At 29.1% G+C, this 22,459-nt stretch overlaps 1 protein-coding gene across 1 annotated transcript in view; it reads right to left on the bottom strand.

Moving 5' to 3' along the window:
• The window catches only part of LOC120158739, a gene marked incomplete at its 3' end in the record, with an annotated part of 84,991 nt that overhangs the window by 19,043 nt on the left and 43,489 nt on the right, over positions 1–22,459 (bottom strand). The gene's annotated exons all lie outside the window — the stretch shown is intronic.

The raw sequence follows: 22,459 nt of genomic DNA, 5'->3' as shown, positions 1-22,459 counted from the left end.
AAAGTTATACGGTTTACCTCAAGAATGAAATAAAGAATTTTAAAATAGATGTATTTTATTCAACTTGATCTCAAGTGATATGATAACTGTGAACCCTATAGGTCAAGGTACAAGTGTGAGTCAGAGTAATAAATACCTGATAAGATTCAAGGGACTATGTTCCCAGTGAGTCTGATGGGATTATCATTTTACGAGTTTAAGATCATATTGGGCATGGTTTGGTTGTCTCCGCATTATGGTTGGGTTGATTATTGCAAGAAGCAATTATTTCATAAAGATGTGAAGGATTAGGAAATTATAGTGATTGGTGAAAAAGCAAAATCACCACCCAATGTGATATCGGCAATGATTGCAAAGAAAATGATGTTAGAAGGATGTATAACTTTTCTAGATAATGTAATAGATACTCAAGTATCTGAAATAAGATTGTATGATATTCCTACAGTTCAAGAATTTTCAAATGTCTTTTTAGATGAATTACTTGTGTTACCTCCAGATCGAGAGGTGGAATTCAATATTGATGGTTATCAGGGTATTGAACATGTTTCTATGGTTTCATATTGAATGTCTTCAATCGAGTTAAGAGACATAAAGTCTCAATTACAAGAGTCAATTGATCAAGGTTTCATCAGATCGAGTATTTCACTTTAGGGAGTACCTTAATCTATGCAGTTATGCATAGATTATCGACAATTGAATAAAGTGACAATAAGAATAAGTATCCAATTCTGAGGATTGATTATTTGTATGATCAATTGAAAGGTGAAACAGTGTTATCTAAGATTGATCCTCAGTCTGGATACCATCAATTGAAGATTAAAGAGGAAGATATTCCTAAGACAATTTTTCGGACATGGTATGGACACTACGAGTTGTGGTGATGTCATTCGATTTGACTAATGCTCTTGCAGTATTTATGGATTTGATTAATTGAGTGTTTCATCTTTATTTGAATCAAATTTTAGTGACTCTTTGACAGAAAAAGTAGTGTGCCAAGTTATAGTAATGTGAATTCTTGTTGACAAAAGTTACTTTCCATGGCCATGTTGTTTCGACAGATGGCATAAGGGTAGACACCATAAAAATTCATGCTATAGTGGATTGGAAACCCCAAAGAACATCTCACAAGTTTAAAGTTTCTTGAGACTTGTTGATTACTATCGAAGGTTCATTAAGAACTTTTCGATGATAGCGTCATCGCTAACCAAGCTTTCAAGGAAATATATGCCTTTTGTTTGGACAGAGAAGTGTCAAGAGAGTTTTAAAACTATAAAGAAAATTTTAGCAAAGACACCAGTGCATGTACAACCTGATTTGGGTAAAACTTATGTGGTTTTAGTGATACATCTCATAACGCTTGAGATGTTTGCTCATGCAATAAGGTAAAGTTGTGACCTATGACTCGAGGTAGTTAAAGACTCACGAGAGAAATTACCTGATGTATGATTTAGAGTTGGCAGCAGTCGTATTTGCTTTAAAGATTTGGCGACATTATCTGTATGGTGAGCAGTACTATATTGATTACAAAAGCGTAAAGTACTTGTTGACTCAAAAAGAGCTGAATCTAAGGCAGAGAAAATGGATAGATATTTTAAAGGATTATGATGTGATCATTGACTATAATCCATGAAAGACTAATGTGGTTGATGATACACTTATCCAAAAAAATGTTTACAGCTTTGCAAGCTTTGGATGCATTTTTATCTTTAAAGGAAGACGGTGCCTTGATTGTTGAGTTAAAGTTAAAGATGATTCTTTTGGAACAGATAAAAGAGATGCAAGGAAAATATGAAAAGTGTTTGATAAGAATTGCGTAAGTAGAAAATGGAGAGATTAAGGACTTTGAGGTCAGGTCCAACAGATGTTTGTATTATCGTGGGAGATTTTGTATTCCAGACGATGAAGAACTGAAGAAAGATATTCTTTTTCAGGCATTATAGTCCGTTGACTATGTATCCAGGTGGAAACAAGATGTACCAAGATATAAAGAGTCGGTTTGGTTGTATGGTATGAAAAGAGCCATCATGAAATTTATGGCAAAATGTCTAACATCTCAATAGGTGAAAGTTGAACATCAAGTGTCTTCCAGATTGTTGAAACCGATCTTGATTCCTGAATGGAAATGAGAACGAGTAACTATGAATGTTATTACATGGCTACTTTTGACACCCAAAAAGAAAGACGTAATATGGTTGATTGTCGATAGGTTGATCAAGACAACTCACTTTATTCCAGTTCGGAAATTACTCGTTGGATAATTATATTGAGTTGTATATAAAAGAGATAGTCTGACTACATGGAGTGCATGAGTCGATATTATCAGGAAGAGATCCAAGGTTTACTTTGACATTTTGGAATTCCGTGCACGAGGCCTTGGGTACTCGATTGAATTTCAGTAATAATTATCACTAACAGACAGATGGTCAGTTGGAGTGGACCATTCATATATTGGAAGATATGATAAGGGTGTGTGTGATCAAATTTAAGGGACCATTGGAAAAGTATTTGCTTTTAGCAAAATTTGTTAATAACAATAGCTATAATTCGAGCATTAAGATGGCTCCGGATAAAGCCCTTTATGGGAGAAAGTGTCAAACAACATTAAATTGGTTCAAGCTAAAAGATCAAGATCTAGTTGGCCCTGGTTGGATGAAAGAAATGAAAGATAAAGTGGGGATCATTCAAGATAACCTTAAGATAACTTCCGAATGACAAAAGTTTTATGCCGATTGGAAAAGAAAAGACATTGAATATCATGAATGTGATAAGGTATTTCTTAAAGTATCACCTTAGAAGAAAGTATTACAGTTTGGAAGAAAAGGTAAGTTGAGTATGAGATTTATTAGACCTTATGAGTTTTTTAAAAGAGTCAGACCAGTGGCTTATCAGTTAGCGTTGCCTTCTGAAATGGACAAGATCCACAATGTTTTTCATGTGTCAATACTCAGGAAGTATTGATCAAATCCGTCGTATATTATCACCTCGGAAGAAATAGGGATTCGATCAGATTTAACCTATAAAGAGGAACTGATTGAGATTTTGGCTTGAGAAGTCAAAGAACTATAGAACAAGATGATTCATTTGGTCAATGTTTTGGCACAATCATAGAGTCGAGTAAGCGATCGGGGAAAGAGATGATGACATGAAAAGATAGTATCCGCACCTCTTCACTTCAGGTATGTACTAAAATTCGAGGATGGGTTTTTCTTAAAGGGAAGATTTGTTATAATCCAAGTTTTGGTTAGTGACCAAAATATAAGTTTTGAAAGTTTAGTAACCAAAGTATAAAATTGGGAAATGTTTAGGAACTTAAGTGGTAATTTTCCCAAAAAATAAATTTTATTCCATAAATGGATAGTTTACTATTAAGAGTGGAGTTTTATCGAAATCAGATTCTTGATATGGAATTTATGTTGAAAACTAGAAAGGGTTAAATTCTGGTAAGAAATCGATAAAACAGATCGAATAGAAATTTTGAGAAAAATTAAAGGATGATAAATTAGGCTTAAAAATATTATTTCCACATGTTAAAATGATGGAAAATAATAATGATCATTAGATTTGAAGATTTATTTCCATGTTTAATTTGGATCGTATGATCAAAGTGGCAAGATTGCAATTATTGGAAAGTTGCTTGGTAAAATTGAAAAAAAAGGTATAATATTTTATTCACCTTTTACTTAGGAAAGATAATAAGGTTATACGGCTTGGTATTATTTTAAATATCAAGTTTCATTAATGGTAAAAAGGACATTTTTCATTAAATGAATATTTTATTCGTTTAATCTTAAATAAATGTTAAATTAACATGAAATTAAAGTAAAATTTCATGAAGTTGGGTATTTTCCAGCCACCATTGCCGTGACCTTCAAACCCTTGGTAAGAAAACTTTTTTTTTTCATTTTTAAGCAATTTTATTTGGATTTTGGTTTAAGACCTGAAATAGAAAATTGTTCTATTTGAAAAAAAAAACTATCTTTTGGTACCTTCATTGCTTGCTAATTTGGTTTGTGTTCAAAGATCCCAAATTATAGGGCTTATGTTCACATTAGGGTTTATGGAATTGATGAAGAATTTTGATGTTTTTGAAGAAATTTGATTAGGGCTTTAATTTTAGAGGTCTTGAAATGTCGAATCGAGGTTTATTCATGTTTGAATCTATTGAAAACCTTGAAATCCTAAACTACATACCATTCGACCTTGAGGAAATAAGTTGGGAAGAATTGTAGAAAAAATCCCATGGCTTAGAAATGATATATGGAAGGTTGTACAAGCCTTAGAAATATTTTTGGGCCAATGTGTAATTTTTCAAAAGTTGAGAGACTTATTCGGCAATTTTGAAAAGTTATAGGTTGAATGTGTACTTATTTAATAGATAATGTATATTGCTAGAAATTACTATTTGAGGGCTGAATTTGAAGTTAGAATGTAAAATTTAGCTATTTTTTAAAGCTGGAAAACTTAAGTACAAAATGATAAATATTGGAAAAGTTAGTGACTTAAGTGGTAAATATGACATTGTTGAGTTATTGGGATGGAAATTAAATGATGGAAAAGTTAAGATGAATTTAAAAGAATTTGAAAATATTAGTACTTTTGAGTATTATTATTTTGTAATGATGTTAGTAAGGATACTAATATTGTATTTTATATTTGTATGTGTGATTATGGATGCTTGTGTAGATCCTAATCAAATTTGTGATACAAGCAAATCAAAAGGAAAGCAAAAAGTTTAAGAATAGTCGGATTTTGTTAGTAAGGCATACCAAGTGAGTGCATTTATTGTGTACTTATATGATATGAGGATGACTCGCGGTGAGTCAACCTCAAATGTTTTTATAAAAACATATTTTACCGTATCTTGAAATATTTTCATAAAGTTTATGAAAATGATTTAACGAATAATTTTAGGGTATGAAATGTCCTAAAATAAATGGAAGAATTTTTATATTATTTTAACAACTATCGATGTTTCAGAATAAATGTTTAATATGTGAATTTGATTTAAAGGCATATTTTATGTGCATTGAGGGTCATAGGTGTATTTTGATATACTTGGAGTTTGATGGTTATCGATCGATCTTGTTTAATGCATATGATTCATTTTCGTATCAGTACCTTTGTGTACTTACGACACTATGTGTGCATTCATGGTATTCATAATGAGTTTGTTAATTACCATTTCTATATATTAGTATAGTGTCACTGTTACTATAATACATATACTTTCGTTTATCACTTATGTACAACTCATGTACCTTGCATTCTCATTTGACATACATTGGGCTATGAATGAATACTTTTGAATATATCGATTGATAGGTATGTTGGGCATACTAAATATTGTTTCGCATGTTATTTGACAGAAACTTTGCTTATCAAGTCAGTTTATGTGATTTATGTGATAAATCTTATGTTGATCTTATAATGGTTTACTCATGTTTTTTAAAATGCCTTTTTCATGTTATTATTCCTCACTAAGTGAATACTTAGCGTGTGATGATTTTCACGCATAGGTTTAGCGTACGAATCAGAGTGAGGAGTGCAGTTGATATCATCTGTCAAGGGTGCCTTATCAGTAACAATATGACATGTCTACATGTTTATTTTGATATTATTAGTTGACATGTACTTAGATATGTTGTGATTCTCTGATAAGATACTTGGTATTTGATTGTAGTATGATATTACGTTTGAACTTAAACTATTGTATGATGGATTTTAAATGTTATTTTATATATATGTATTTGAAGAACTTTTTTTAAACTATATTATTAAACCATTTATTTAAAGAAACAAAATTTTACTAGTTTCCAAGTAAGAAAATGATTTAAAAGTAATGTAACATATGTGACTTGTGTACGGGGACGTATATGGGAAGTGGGTGTTACATGAATTGAGAACCTCAACAAGTTAATATTGAACAATTCTCCATTTAAGGTGTGAAATTGTTACAGAAGAACAAACTCAACAACCTCAAAGAACATATGTAGTTAAGAAGATCCATGATATGAGAGAAATATTATTTTAGATTTTTATGTTTTTACAAGAAATAAGGATGATAGTGGAATGATGGAAAATGATCTAATAAACTTTCATCGTGTCATAAAACTTCTTACTCTCAAAACTAGATTAATGCCAAGTAAGAAAATATAAGTTTTATACAAGATAATAAAGTTTGAGAACTTATCTAATTACCTGAAGGTGCAAATCTTGTTGGTTGCAAATGGATATTTAAAACCAAAATGGATGCAAATGGTGATGTTGATAGGTATAAGGTGTGTCATGTATCTAAAGGATATACTCAGAAAAAAGACACTAATTTCGTAGAGACTCTCTTTAGTTCCATTAAAAGACTCTTTCATGATAATTATAATACTTGTTTCTTTTATTTGATTTTGAGTTACATAAGTTGGATTTTAAAATTGTGTTTCTCAATGGTAATATTGATGAAATATTTTACACGACACAGTTAGAAAATTGTGTTAAATGATACAAAACTAATGATATGCAAATGAAGGAAATTCATTTATAAGTTCAAGTATTACTCCCGTTGATTGTATAATAAATTTCACCAAGTGATTATCTCATTTAGTTTTGAGATGAATTTGGTTGACAACTGTATATACTATAAGTTCAGTGGGAGTAAACCAAACAATATCCCTTATTGCTAAAGAAAACAAGTTTAGTCTTGATCAACGTCCTAAGGACGAATTTGTAACTAAGGAAATGGAAAAAAAGTTTCTTATGCTTTAAAATAAATAAAGGATTTGATGTATAGTCAAGTTTATACACATTCAAACATAGCATATGATTTTAGGATATTAAGTAGATATTTCAACAATTTGGGTATGGATAGTTGGATAGAAGCCAAATTGATTCATACAAGCCATTTAAGAACAAAAATGTTACATGTTCACATATCAGAGGTCTTGTAAGTAAGAGATCATTAGGTGTATGAACTTCGAGTTATTGAAATGTGGTTGCAAAATTTTGTCACATGAATAATTAAGGATTGATAAGAAAAATCACTTGGGTTATGTATGTTTTTATAAATTGGTACAAACTCATAATTACGTGCTTACTAAGGAATTGCCGCTCGAGGTCTTTCATGAGCACACTACTCGTGTAGGTGTAATATCATTTAAGGAAATTAGATTTAAGTGAGAGTTTGTAATTTTAATGTTCGTTTATTATAAACACAATTTCAGTTACATTAGTTTAAGGATATTTATTTTAAAGTTATTTTCTGCATAAATAAAGTTTGTTTTGGTTTATACACATTCTGATTTTGGTAAAAATTTAATCTCACTATTGTTTAAAGAGGATCAATTGAAAATAGACATGTGTAGTTAACATTGCATGTAATTTCCATGCTACGACCCATGAATGATCTATGTGATTGTGTTTGTATATGTGACGATTGATGGCACTAGTCATGGTTGATATGAAAAAGGTCGTTTTGATCCTATGTTAATATAGTATATGGACAAGATTGTTATATAATACATATTGCATGATAACAAATTTTGACCTCATAAGGTTATACATTTATCAGAAAACATATGTTGCGTAAGTGGGAGATTATTGGATTAAAATCCGTAATTATAGGCACATATTTATAATGTATATTGTTATCATAAAATATGACATAAATTAAGTGACTAATTGTGTTATAAAGTCGTTAGGTGTTATAAGTTTCATGAAAATAAAAGTGTATACACTATTAAAGTTGTATTTATAATTTGATGAGATGCAAAGTTATAAGTATAGACAATAATTTATTCTTAAATCAAATATATAAAGGGGTTATGATCCCCAAGAAATGGACAATCTCGCATTTTTTTTATCCCTGTTAGAGAGTTTATACTTAAGAGAATTCTATCTTGTTGGAAGATCACAACTAAACAAAGATTCAAGGATTTCAACATCTAGATTAATTTAGGTACGCTTCTGAATCTAGTATTGTATTATTGATGATTTGACATGAATAGATCCTGGTTTAATTTCATATTTATTATGATTTGGTTCTAACACGGCATGGAAAAGATAAAAGAAAAAAGTGAAGAATTCACATCAATCATTTGTAAGCAAACCAGATCAACTGAAACATAAACTATTCACTTATGCATATTCAAGAATTCACACGTGACCACATATGAGAATACTTTTCTAGTGTTTTGGCAATTGTATTGAAAGCAATTTCCCAGTCTCTAAGTTGAGTTGTGAAACTCATATGTGTGAATTCCAAAACTCACATGATGGTTTTGATACTCGGGGCCAACTATCAAAATTTTCAATTTTACTTCGGAATTTTGATACTCTATTATTGGTTTTGAAATTGAAGATGTAGATAACCACTTAATGTTTTCATAAAAATGTCTCTAAATGACTATAATTAATCTATGCAAACTTAAAGATAAAAAATATAGTGTCGTCATACATTCATTCATTTTCCTTCTTGTACATAGTGTAAAGAGCTCGTCGTAATCTTTGTTATTTGTGAGCTCTGAATTTATAAACACACATAGGAGATATACTTTTTACTCAAATCTCATCTTATTAAATGGAGGCGTTTTAGTTCAACATTAGAAAATTAGAGTGATATCTTAACCATTATAAAACATAAGGGGAGATTTATATTTATGCTTTAAAAAGATAGGATTGTACATGTTAAACATTTTCTTTGATAGGCTTAATTCAAATTAATAAATTGAAAAAAAATTAATGATGAAAAGCTAAGGTAATATACGTAGACTTTGTTGAAAATATCAAATCATTTTAAATCAATCATCTTCATTTCTCTATCATTCTAATTGATTTAACTGAAATGTTTAAAATATTATTTCACCCCTCGTAATAATTATCGAGTCATCACCCACATTCTTCACTTAATTGCTCAAATCGGCGTACGTTACGCTAGGCAAAACCTATAATCTTATATTATATATATATATATATTGAAGCACTATAATCTTATATTAGCTTAAACATTGTCGGGTCTGTTATTCGAAATAGAGAAAGTAACCAATCCTCAACTGACCATTGTACGGCACTATCAAGCTCAATTTATGGACTCGACGCTGAAAACTCATTCTTCAAAATATATTGGTTTGTTAACGAGGAAACCTATTATCCATTTAGTGGTTTACAGTTTTTTCTTTCTTTGGATAATAAGATAAATGAATTCACCAAACAAGGAGGAAGCATTTTTCTTTAAAGATTGCTTTTGTTTTCAGAATAAAAAATGAAGTTTAGATTTAAGGATTAAATTGGTAAAATATTAAAATGTTAAAGGTTAATTTTTTAGAATCAATGATCAAATCAAAATAAAATGTAAAAATTGATGGTTAAATTTATTATTATGTTAATTTTATTAGCTTTCACATCATTTTTTTGATAATATTTTAACATAAAGGAATATTTGATAACTTTTTTTAACTCGAGTAATATATTTTAGCTTGCCATAGTTACATATCTTGGAATTTTATTGAAGATTTTCAAATATTTAAAACCTAAAAAACATGAGTATAAGTTTTTTTTGGTATTAAATATTTTGGATTTGCAAAAAATTTCCAAAGGCCTTTAAATCATTTTTCAAATAAGAAATTATGCCAAAAAAATGTTTTTCAAGTGTATTAGTTCAAATACTTAATTTAAAATAGGGTAAACTACATAAATGGCCACCCAACTATGGGCTTGGTCTCGAAATCACCACCATTTTCAAATTTGGGTCAATATGACCACTAAACTATTTAAATTATTTCAATACAACCACCTGTCGTTAACATTTAACGGAAGTTTTTACGTGACAGTTAACAAAATTGATATAATTAGGTGTGGATGCTTGTAAAGTTACGTATTCGTGGCACTGGAATCCTGCTTTGTTTTCTTCCATTTTGGTCACTACTTGTAAATGATTTGTTCCCTTGGATTTTCATTTAATGCAATTTGATCCTGATTCTGTTTTTAGTTTGTCTAATGTCTTAATTTGAGCATTAGCTTTGAAATCTTTTATTATAGTAATGTATTAAATTTATAGATTAGATCCCATAAATTTTAGAATTAATCAATTTGATCACCACAGTTAAATTTAATTCTTAATTTTTAATTAGGTCCTAATTTCAATTTAATTTAATAAATGTATTTCTCCAATCAAATTGTGTCTAATTAGAGGATTTTTTTTAATTTTAATTTAATAAATTTTCAACCCAATCAAAATGAAACACGTGTCACCTTTTGAATTGAAGTGAAAATAAATGAAGATGATTTTTGAAACCCAAAGGAATCCCACTTAGGTCCTAAGGGTAAACTGCACATGCCTTAACTACTAAGCCAATTCTCACTATTGTTATTGAGATGATACATATGTTATATAACTTGTTCAAGTTTAGGCAGAAAAAAATAAAATAACTTAATTGGATTTGAACCCAAAATAAATTATTAACCAATAAGCTAAATCTAATATTTAGGAATCAATTATAATATTATATATATTATAGTTAATGATAGAAAAGTAAAAATGAATAAGTCATAACTTACATCCAGACCAATTAAGAATATGACAACACTGAAATCACTAAAATAAATCTCATAGTTACTTATTTGGGGTTAAGTAGATCGAGTACCCGAAAAAATTCTGAGAATAGTTACTAGTGTCGATAGTTATCGTAACGACTTTTTAGATTGGCAAATTTTTTAAAGTCGTGTATTTAACGAAATTTTAAGAAATGTTTGATGTCATCATCGACCTTTAGGTTAAGTAGATCGAGTGCATGGAAAAAATATTTTTAAAGAAATTTTAATAAAAAATCTTTTCAAAGCTGTAGTTGGTTTGCGTATCCAGAAATTTTGGGTTCAGGAGTCGATTACGCTTTGAGAAAGATTAGTACCCCACAACGCGTGAAATCAGCACATTCAATTATATGTTGTTCATAATATTAAAAATTAAATTTTTTAATATAATTTAATTTATAATTTTTTTATTCCCATAAATATTAAAATCTTCTTAATAAAAAAATTAGAAGAAATGTTAATTATTTTATTATTCCCAACCGAGAAGGAAATAATCCCTGAATTCATATTAAGACAATTATTTTCTATTTTATTGTGGAAATAAAAGAATATTGTCATCCCTAATAGATCTCATTAATAAAAAGAAAATTACAAATTAATCAGTTACTCATTTTATATTAAGAAAGATAAAAGATATTCAATTATTTGAAAGGTCAAAACCAAGTCATTGACATAAGTCAAACCAAGTATTCTCAACAATTTAAATAGAAGAACATGCCTTTTTCATTTATATTTTATTAATATGAACCTAATTTATTTTTTACTAATAGGACATTTATTTATTTTAAAATATTGAAATCAGATGTGTGGTTACATTAAGACCATCCTTTTACAGTATTTAAAAATAAGCAAACACTTATGTTAGTCCAATTATGTAATTGATTATGAATTGCTAATTAAAGAACTATTTTTAGGAAATTAGGACTTAATCAAAAGAAATTTAAACTTAAAGTTTTAACTCTAACTAATTGTTTCTAATTAGGTTCTAAATTAGAAGAAGCTATACTCTAAAGGCTCTAATTAAAAGTTCTAATTAATAAATATATTAAAAGGACCTAAAATTTAAAGGATTTAATTAAGAGCTAAATCTAAGTGACTAAATTAAAAGATTTTAAAAGTAGTGTTTATAGTAAAGAATAAAACATTTGTATTAAAGAATTAAACTAAACTGACTAAAATTAAAAGAAAATTTGAAAACAAAATAATTGACTAAATTGCATTCAATTAAAAATTAAAAGGATAAAATTTAAAATTAAACATTGATTAAAATAAAATTATTAAAAGTTGAGAACCCAAAAAATATTCCCCACGCAACACCGAGGTAAGGGATGCGCGGGCCAAAATGACCCAAATGGCCCACCGATCACCCAAAGATAATATCCCTTTTCCCTCCAATTTTTTTTTTTTTACTCTTTGTAGATACTTAATTTTGTCTTGAGTAATGAAGGAAGGAAGTTAAATTAATTCGAATCAAAGTGGATCGTTGAAGCTCTTGTACGATTGAAGGGTTATTAAGGTTGTTCGAAGTTTAATGGTTTTTGGACATGTAGACTTTACGAAGCTGTTGTTGCCAGAGAAACTTAATATGTAGGAAGGTTGTTATAACCTTAAGGTTGTTATATCTTTTGATCTGGTCACCATGACTTAATACATGTGTATTACATGTGTGTTTATGTATATTACTTTATATCATATACACTGTATGTAGTATATATTTTTTCTATAATTATGCATGCCATTTTATATGATGAAACCTTGTTTTTTTTTAAATAACGTGTATATTTACTAAATACGTTTTAACACTCGTTTTTAATAATTTTTACATTAAATATGATACAGCAAGCATGTTCCTTTAATTATTACATAAATTAATATTAAGTATATTTATTACGTTAAATATTTATTACACTAAATATTTTGATAAAAAATTACCAATAATAGTATTATGGGGTGAAATTATGAAAATACCCTTATACTGAAAAATGACCCAAATATCCCCTATTGGTGAAAATAACCTCCAGTGATCAAATGAATAAAGTACTCTGAATTCTAAAGAAACTAAAATACTTTCAAGCCTAAGTTATCCGAAGTAATTCCACAGACATAATTGGATGAAATGACGATAATAACCTTAAAGTGTAATATGGTTTGAAACACGTCCAAGCCCTGGAATAACTAATACACTCAGCTCTGAAATGAACAAATCAACCTCGTATACCAATATGATTATATTATATGATCAAATTAAACGGAACATAAGTACAATATGTATCAAAAATTCAGAAACGTATGAATTACTTTGGAAAACTCTAAAGTGACCGGGATAGACTTGACTACTAAATTAACTAGGTATCCTAAATGACTGAAGATTAAGTAAGTGATTTGGATAAGTCTGGAAATGCCGATGAACTTACATGATGTATTGTCCCTAAGGGTTATAAACCACGAATCTAGTACGTCGACATTTCCTGATATCGTTGAAATGTTGAAATGAAATAAAGACCATTGTAATATATGTTTGTCTCCTTAAGATATTCAACAATGATTCTGAAGATGATCTATGGACAAGAGTTGTTGGTATTAAAAAGTGAATACTCTGGAAGTGCAATGATTTGACCGGTTGATAGGTATCATTGATGGGACTTATACAGTTCGAGTTAACTCAATATTTCGGTAGATCGACACAAATCGTAAATGCCCTGAATCTTCATTTCTCCCTTATCAGCTCAAATCACTAAGAATTCTCCAAGAACCTAATGCCCAAAATGTCTTTGATTTCCTGAATAATGGAATCACTTATATTATATCTGACAATATGATTAACTCATATGCAAAGGATTCTGAATACCTTTATGATATCTTAATGTCACCGAAAATGTTTGAATACTATATGATCCTGATAAATCACGTTCTGAATAACTGATGATCATGTCAGCTAATAAATTCTTTCGATAGTGATCCTAAATACCGACAATCTATCGGTATACTGAAGATCCGTGTTTTTCTGCTCGATAAGATTATCCAATATCTCCAAATAATATTTGGAACCTCTAGTGTGTTCCCTGATCACATGGATGTTTTCTCTGATTTATGTTCTGATCTCTTCTCTGATTTCTGATATATCTGTTTACTAACTGAAAATGTTTTATTTGGGGTACTCTGGGATTTGGTATGAAGACTCTGGCAGGTTCAGTCGTTACGGGTAATTCCTTGTATAGGTTTTGCACCGACTAGTAATTCTTATATCTGGCACATTCAGTCGCTGTTGGTAATTCCTTTTATAGGTTCAGTACCGACTGGTAATTCCTTATGGACCTAAAGTGACCCTTGGGTAGGCTCTGAGGCTCCGAGAATCTTTCTTGGGTAGGTTCTCAGGCCCCAAGGTGCTCCCTTAGGTTATACAGTTCTGGGGAGCTGTATATGGCATTCGTTTAGAGGGACTACTATGGTTTTAAAAACATGTTTTAAATGGTTACTGTTTTAAAAAGATATATATATTTTCAATGGTTTTGTTGGAACACACTAGACACCCTATTTTGATCTATTGAAACCAAACATCTAAAATATTTTCCTCTGAACTAAAAACTTACTGCCTCTTACTACCTGAGATATCACCGAGACCTCAGCTCAGTGTAAAAATCTGTGTATGTCTGAATCAATAAGGAAACATATGTTTATTTTATTATATGCATGTTCTGTAGCATCAATTGGTAGTATTGTATTACTGAGCTTTCCAAAGCTCACTTTCTTACTCACTATTTCAGGCTAAAAGGATTGAACCAGTGCAACTATCGACATCAGTAAGGGAGTTCCACCGGTGTTGCTTGCGAAGTATGTGTATGTGTTTAGGAGGCATGTAGGTTGCATTTTTTTATATATGAGTATGGAAATCTATTTTATTTCAGAATATTCATAAATTTTACTTTTGTATTTATAAATGATTTTATGACTTTACGTGTTTTAACAAAAATTTCAATTTTTTCATGATTTTTATGATGGGTCGCTTCGGTGGCCCTAATGTGACACCTCGGATTGGATCGGGTCACCCACATATGTCTGAGGGGGTTACAATGCTTCAACTTTTCTTCCTCTTGCACATAGTGTAAAATGAGCTCATTTATAGTTCATTTCTCTCTTTCAGTTGATTAAACTCTATAGGAAGCAATACTGAAATTACAAGAACAAATAATTCTTCAAAAAAACTGATCTTAAGTGATATAAGTGTTGAAGCAATATGAAACATATTCATAATGTACTCCCTCACATTTCCTTGACCCTTATACTTTATAGACATCAAATAAGTCAAAGGTGATGTAATTTAAACCTCATTGTTTTGGGGAAAATATTTCTCAATTTCGTCAAAAAATCACTAAACTTGGTAATCTTTTCAGATTATGTTCCCTTAAAGGCTTCCAAAATGTTGTGCTTCATGAACACTAGACTTATGCAATTTGAACAAACTTCACCTCTCAAAATCCCTTATACCAATTAAGGATGTTATCTCGCATGAGAGATGGAAATTGTTCTTTCCTTCACGTAAAGTCTATGTTCATACAACCAAAACCGTATGTAAGTGCATTTTCTCATATCTTAAGATTCATTTTCTATGAGCAAAAAATGTATAATAGTAGATATTGTGATAGCAATAAATAAATAGTTAGTTGAATATAGAACAAAATATAAATAAAATTGAAGCTCATATCTTAAGTAAACAAATAAATTAAAAAATAATAACTTATTCTCATCTAAAGATACCAAACACTTCATCAATATCAAGTCTTTGGACAATAATATTAACAGTAAACATTACTCTTGTTGTAGTAATCAAACATTGACAATAAGTTATGTCGAACAATAGACTAATCTTTGGACTAATGTAATGCTCACATAAAGTATCTTATAATTGTCACATATTATTATCGAATGTGTCGCTTGAAATCCGACCAAATATTAACTTTTCTATGGGTCCATTAATAAACGCATGAATCACAAGAAACACATGATCATCTTGATATTAAATAAATAAGTCTACACAAAAGAGGTCACTTTGGTGACATTATTTTTAACTGATCTATCAAAATATCAGACTTAGCCAAAATATGAATTTATTTGTTTCAAAATATATATTCTAATAACCAACAATCAAAACTGAAAGACAAAATTGAATATATACATATATTGCATTAACAATATAAATAAAACCATATACATATTGTCAACCAATCAATTTCTCTTAATTTTATCTTTCAATTAAAAGATAGCCAAAATAGTAATAAATTTGAATACACTTAAACCTTATCCCAATATATCAAATATTTCATTAATATTTCATCTTTAGACAAAATATTCACCTTAAGTGATTTATGATGCGGTAATCAAACATTGATAATAAGTACATGTCAAACAAAAATCTTCCTTTAGGTCGATTTATCACTCATACATCAAACCAAATAATTATCACATGCTTATTATAAAAGTTTTACATGCGATTATGTCAACTATTAGTCTTCCTTTGGGCCGATCAATACTAACATATCCTACGTTACATGTACATAACATTTATATTTGAAAATCAAATATTTTCCATAACTGAGGTCACTTTAATGACTTATTGCTTTAATTAAGTCATCTCCAAATAAACATTATTATTCAAATTTAATATTTCTATAACAATCAAATGTCAAAAACTGAAATTTTTTGATTGCACTACAATATCTGAAATAACCCAGAATAAGGTTACCTAAATGGTACTATCATAAATCGGAAACTCAAGTCTTTGATTGTTTCTGAAGAATTCCTTAAACATGTATTTAATACATAACTTCATATATTATCATAGATAAACCGAATTCAAAACAATCATCATTTAACCAAAAGTCAAAGTATATACTAGTGAATTAAAACTTTTCTAAAGATTAAAAAATAATAATTTTTAATCAAACTGAATCGAATATATTAATGCAAATATATATATATATATATATATATATTCTATAATTCAATATTCTAATTAAGTCATAGTTTCCAAAATAACCCATAATAAGGTTGTCTAAAGGACATTATTATAAACCAATAAACTTAAATATTTGACTATTCCTTAAGAATTTCTTAACAATGTATTCATCAAATTAAACCAAAAACATTATTTACCTTAATAGTGAATGTTTACTTTTCCTTTCAACATCCAATTATTGATTCATCCGATATTGACAATGAATGATTTTAAATCCTCAAAAAAATAATGATGAAAATAAAGAGATTAATAAATTACATAACATCGAAATATTATTCAAGGAAACTGAACATAACAATATAAAGCAAAGACCATAAATTGAATCCATAACAACATAAAACATAATAACCCAATTATTTTGAATTCACCGAATATATATATATATATATATATATTTATTTATTTATAAGTGTAAATAAATATATATCATAATGATGGAAACCATCAAAACGAATGAAACTATAATAATATGCATAATTTATGTGAAATTTAGGCATAATTGATAAAAATAAACAAACCGAATGCTTAAAACAAAATGATATAAGTCTATATGCGCAATTTATGTGAAATTTAGAACCATACGTGTCAATGCCTGAATTTACGAACATTGCAACTTAATGAACTTTGTAAACGATCATGAACATTATTTTAATATAGATAGAATAATGCAACCTATATCCACAAAGAAGAGATACACATAAGACTTAGAAACAGAGCTTCAATTATTACCCACATTAAAATAGTAATTGTCGATCATAAAGTAACGAATGTATATCTGAATTTATTTCATAGTATACGATTGGGAATAAGAAATCGTATAAACCTTAAATTATAAACTTTAAAAACAATTGATTTTTAATGATTTAATATGAAGAGGTGATGATATCACTTGCTAGAATCAAACCATAATAAATATAGAAAACAAACAGGATCTAATTATTCCGAATCATCAAGAATAAAAATACTAGATGCGAAAACATACCTAAATTAATTGATAAGTTAAAATTGTTGAACCTTTATTTAGTTGTGATCTTCCAAGAAGATAGAGTTTGCGTAAGTATAAACTCTCTGACAGGATAAGAGTAAATATGATATTGTTTATTTCTTGGGGACCATAACTCCTTTATATAGGGATTTAAGAATCAATTATTATATGTATTTATAACTCTGTCCCTCGACAAATTATAAATATAACTTTAATAGTATCTATATTTTTATTTTCATGATACTTCTAATGCCTTATGACTTTATAACATAATTCATTACTTAAATTATCTCATATTTTATTATAACAATATTCATTATAAATGTGTCCATAATTATATGTTTTAATCCAACAATTTCGTGTTACCACTAACTGATATAGTCAAACCTGGTGCGGAAGTCGTGGTTTCAATTGAAGGAAGGCCTATCTCGAAAGAATCGGGGAAGAAGGGTAACTTGAGGATCAAGTTAGATGTCAAGTACCCATCAAGGCTAACCACATAACATAAATATGAGTTAAGGAGAGTTTTGGGCAGTGTTTCATAACATTTTTAATAGGTTAAACTACATGTTCAGTATACAATGATCACTTTTGTTTCATTTTGGTCATCTAATTATTTTTTTTGAATTCATACCCAACGTTACGTTTTAGTTTCATTTTGGTCATTCATCATTAAAAAACTAAAAGAATTGTTGATGTGTATTATCTTATGTGATACGTGAGTATCACTGTTAATTTTTAACAGCGGACGACCAAAATGAAATCAAAACTAAACACTTAATGAAAGGGAAAAATATAGTTGGGTTATCAAAATGAAACAAAAGTGATAGCTGAGGTATTAAACATGTAGTTGACCCTTTTTAATATTAGGAGGTCTTGAGCTTTCTTTTGATGTAAAGTGTGTTTACAGTTTTAGAATGTGAAGGTGTGGAAAATTTTTGGCCTGGAGGATCTGAGAAACGGCTAGCCATTGCAATCAACGGTTTGGAGATCAAGTGGGAATTCTAACTGGACTTCAAGAAATTTCATTGTTTAATTGTTTCATTGTAGTTATTCATAGAACAAACATGTAGAATATCATTTGTTGCTACACAGTATTGGGTCACGCTCTTCAATTAGTGCAGGGTTGGCCGGTTCTACAATACACTGAAATTCCATACTTGAATTGGTATGTTCACATCGGTCATCAAGATATCAACGATAAATTTATAGGCGTCGTCTTAAAAAATATTCTATAAACTAATTATATTAAGCTTAAAGTTTGCGTACCCCGTTTCGTCAGAAAGACCACAAGTACATGATCACTAAATAGGAGCATCATTTATTGACGGATTTCCTAGGCTTGAATGACTTTTTCCTTCTACCGATCTTAGTTCAACTAACACGAGATAATGCATATGTTTTATGTGGCACGAGCTTCTTCTTGTGATGATACTTTGGATCAAATCATTTGAACCGGGTCCAGGGCTTCCCGCCGGATAAACCAAACCGAAAAGACAGAATCTTCTAAAGGGCCAACTTATTCATCTATTCATTCCTTTTTTATCTTTATCCTAAGTCCACACCTCAAAGTCCATTCGTCATAAATTTTTGCTTAATTAAAGGCTGTTTGCTGCATTTTTTCCGCCACACCACTTATAGTCGACACAGGGAATAAACTTGATATGTCAGACCTCGAATCTCAAATTCTGATCTGACCCAACATATAAATATATCCTAATATAATCGAAAATTCAAAGGAAGGGAAGTATGAATGAGAAAAGATAGACTCAGAACGAATATTGAACAAACACAAAAACTAAAACCACCCTCCATCTGCGGCTCTCTATCGATTACCAAAATATCGAAAGCAAGAAAATTGAGACTATTGATTTCGGTTAGTCTCTTCATTTGTCGTGTTTTCTAGGTAATCTTGCTATCAAACTATTTTTGATAGTGCCATGATCAGAAATATGACTATAAACTAATTGTTGCAGAATCTTTAGAAATTTGCTCATAATTAATTTATAATAATTAAGAGCAGAAACCAATATGCATGATAGATGTTACTTTTAAATGCGTTAAAAATGGGTATATCTTTATATTACTTTATAATATTTGGATTCAAACGTACTTTTATTAATGTTCTATGGGGTAATTAATGTTCTGTGGAACATCACTATTATTGGACAATTAAGGCATTAAACACAATTACATTAAAATAGTAAAATTAATGATTATTATAAATAATATTAAATTTATTTTTATTAATGATCATTTCTTTATTAAATAATATACATTGATTGTCTCAACATACATAAAACAATTAGTTTTATTGTACATATTAACCTTTATATGTCCGTCTCTAAAATCGTTGGTTTTATTTTTCTGTTTGCGATTCCGCGTTGGTTTTATTGTACATTAATTGGCTCAACATATATAAAACTAGTTGTTTTCTGTTTACAATAAAACAATTAATTTTATTGTACATATTAACCTTTATATGTCCGTCTCTAATAAATGGTATATATTAGCATTTGTTGTGTTTATTTCTTTAACAAGCATTTATTGCTTTTAAATACGTATATAGCTATAATGGTTGATTAACTATTTTACTCCTTAACGAGTGTATAGATATATTTTAGGTGCAATGAAAATTTGGTTAAGTACACAAATAGTCCCCTGACTACAGGGTATTGCTTTATTAGGTATCTTGACTATTAAAAGTTATAAAATGGTCGTTCGACTATAGAGTGTTGCTTTGTTGAGTCCATCGACAATTAAAAGTTACAAAATGGTCACCCGAGTATTCATTATGTTCCAAACTCGTCATTTTTTATTAAAAAATTGATGGTATTCTCAACTGAACATTAACCTCCGACTGTGATATGATAAAAATCTATTCTCAGAATCTCAAACGACATCATATCTCATTCATCGTTTCTTTTATTTATTTATTTAAACTTTCACTATTTCAACTTAAATTTTTTACTTTAATCGTATACAATCGTAAAATCATGTTTAATCATTGAAAACGAATTCAATTTCAGTCAATAATTAGGCATTTCAGTGCTGATCATAACTATATAACACTGCCTAAATACTGCTTAATTTAAAAACCATTTAAAACATAACATTAATACTATTCATTCATAAATACGATTATAACAAAAATTAGCCAAAACTAAAAATAATCCCAATTTACTATTACATACCCTTTTAAAATAAATTTAATAAAGCATATCATGAGATGTAATGTACTTGCCACTAATAAGTCAATGATAGGATGTCTTACTGATTTTGTAGGTAGGTTTGACTTCCAAAAGATGCTCAGAAGCTCCTCACTTCATGTCCTTTTCTATATTCGAACCTAAGCATGAAAATAATCACTCGCTAAGAAAAACTTAGTGAGACATTAATATAGCTAAAGTGGTATAAAACATAAATTTCATAAAGTATAAAACATAAAACTGTAATTTAAATAAAAAAATGAAAACTTTCAAACCGAGCTAGTCAAGCCGTTTTCCTCTTGAAGACCTAAAAATCATCATCTCATGATTTTATCAAAAATCATGTAAATCAACATCAAATATCATAAACAACTCTTATACTTTTCATTCGAACATATTTCAGAACTTTCATTTCATTTCAATTCCATATCCCTTTCTTTCATATTCTTGTCATAACTTTCACATTTATTTTAAAGCCCATTGTGTATGTAAGATAATGCAAGGCACGTGGGTTAGAGGAGTGTGAGCAATAAACACTTCAGTGTTGTCATCAAAATCAGAACATATAAGCACACACAATGCTATCACGTCAGAATCATAATATGCACACAAAGTGCAATCACATCGAAGATATACTAGTGTACCCACCGGTAACACCACAATATATCATAATCATAATCACTCTATCTCATGACATGCCAATTATACCTATGACTCTCAATGCAACATACAATGGACTTTCATATCATATCATATTCACTTATAAATCAACATTCCAATTTAGAACCATTCTCAAATCATCATTACTAAAATCATCGCTTGGGTAGTTCATTCCCAAAAATTTTTATCGATTATATAAAATAATTTAGGCAATTCATACCCAAAAAATTCACTCTAAAATTTCATTCGAATAACTTTCAAAAAATATCATACATTTAAATCTTGGGTAATTCACACCCAAACAAATCATTCATAAAATATTTGTAAAACATTATGGAAATATTCCATAATCAGAATTAAATCATACTTTTTAAAATAAAACCTATGAGGTTGACTTATCGCAAATCTTCCTCAATCAGAATAATTAAATTAATAAACTATATATACAACTCAAAACATAAGCCTCACTAAGCTTTAAGCCTAATTCTCTGCTTTTTATTGGATTCTTCACGAATTTATCACAATTTCATATTCCGATAGTTTGCACTACCTTCAAAGAAATATTATTTTGTACTATATACACACTTAAAAATTAATCTGTTTATACCACTAGAAACTATACTCGAACACCAATTTAACATATAAGGATCTTATTCTAATTCAACTTGTACAATTTATAGTGAATTTCAAAGTTGACTTATAGAAGTTGTTTTGAGTAGATTCTGCTGCCTTGTTTTATGACCTATCCTGTATTAAAAATTCATATTACGTTGTACACTACTTTAAATAGTAGCCATTTGTTTTAAACAAAACTAGACTGATATAAAAATTCAACGGCATTAATATCATCCTCTAATCATTTCCATATAATTTATAGTGATTTCTAAACTTACTATTCGAATCATGATTTCTAGGCACTTTCCTTAATTAGCATCCTTAATTCATTCCATATTTCTATTACTTACCGAATGAATATATATATAGGCTTGAATCACAATTCAAATAACACTATGAGTC

The sequence above is a fragment of the Hibiscus syriacus genome, unplaced genomic scaffold (assembly GCF_006381635.1).
Source record: "Hibiscus syriacus cultivar Baekdansim isolate YM2019G1 unplaced genomic scaffold, ASM638163v2 tig00111330_pilon, whole genome shotgun sequence".
NCBI lineage: Eukaryota > Viridiplantae > Streptophyta > Magnoliopsida > Malvales > Malvaceae > Hibiscus > Hibiscus syriacus.
Note: the sequence above shows the minus strand (reverse complement) of the source record. Positions and strands in the feature narration are given on the sequence as shown.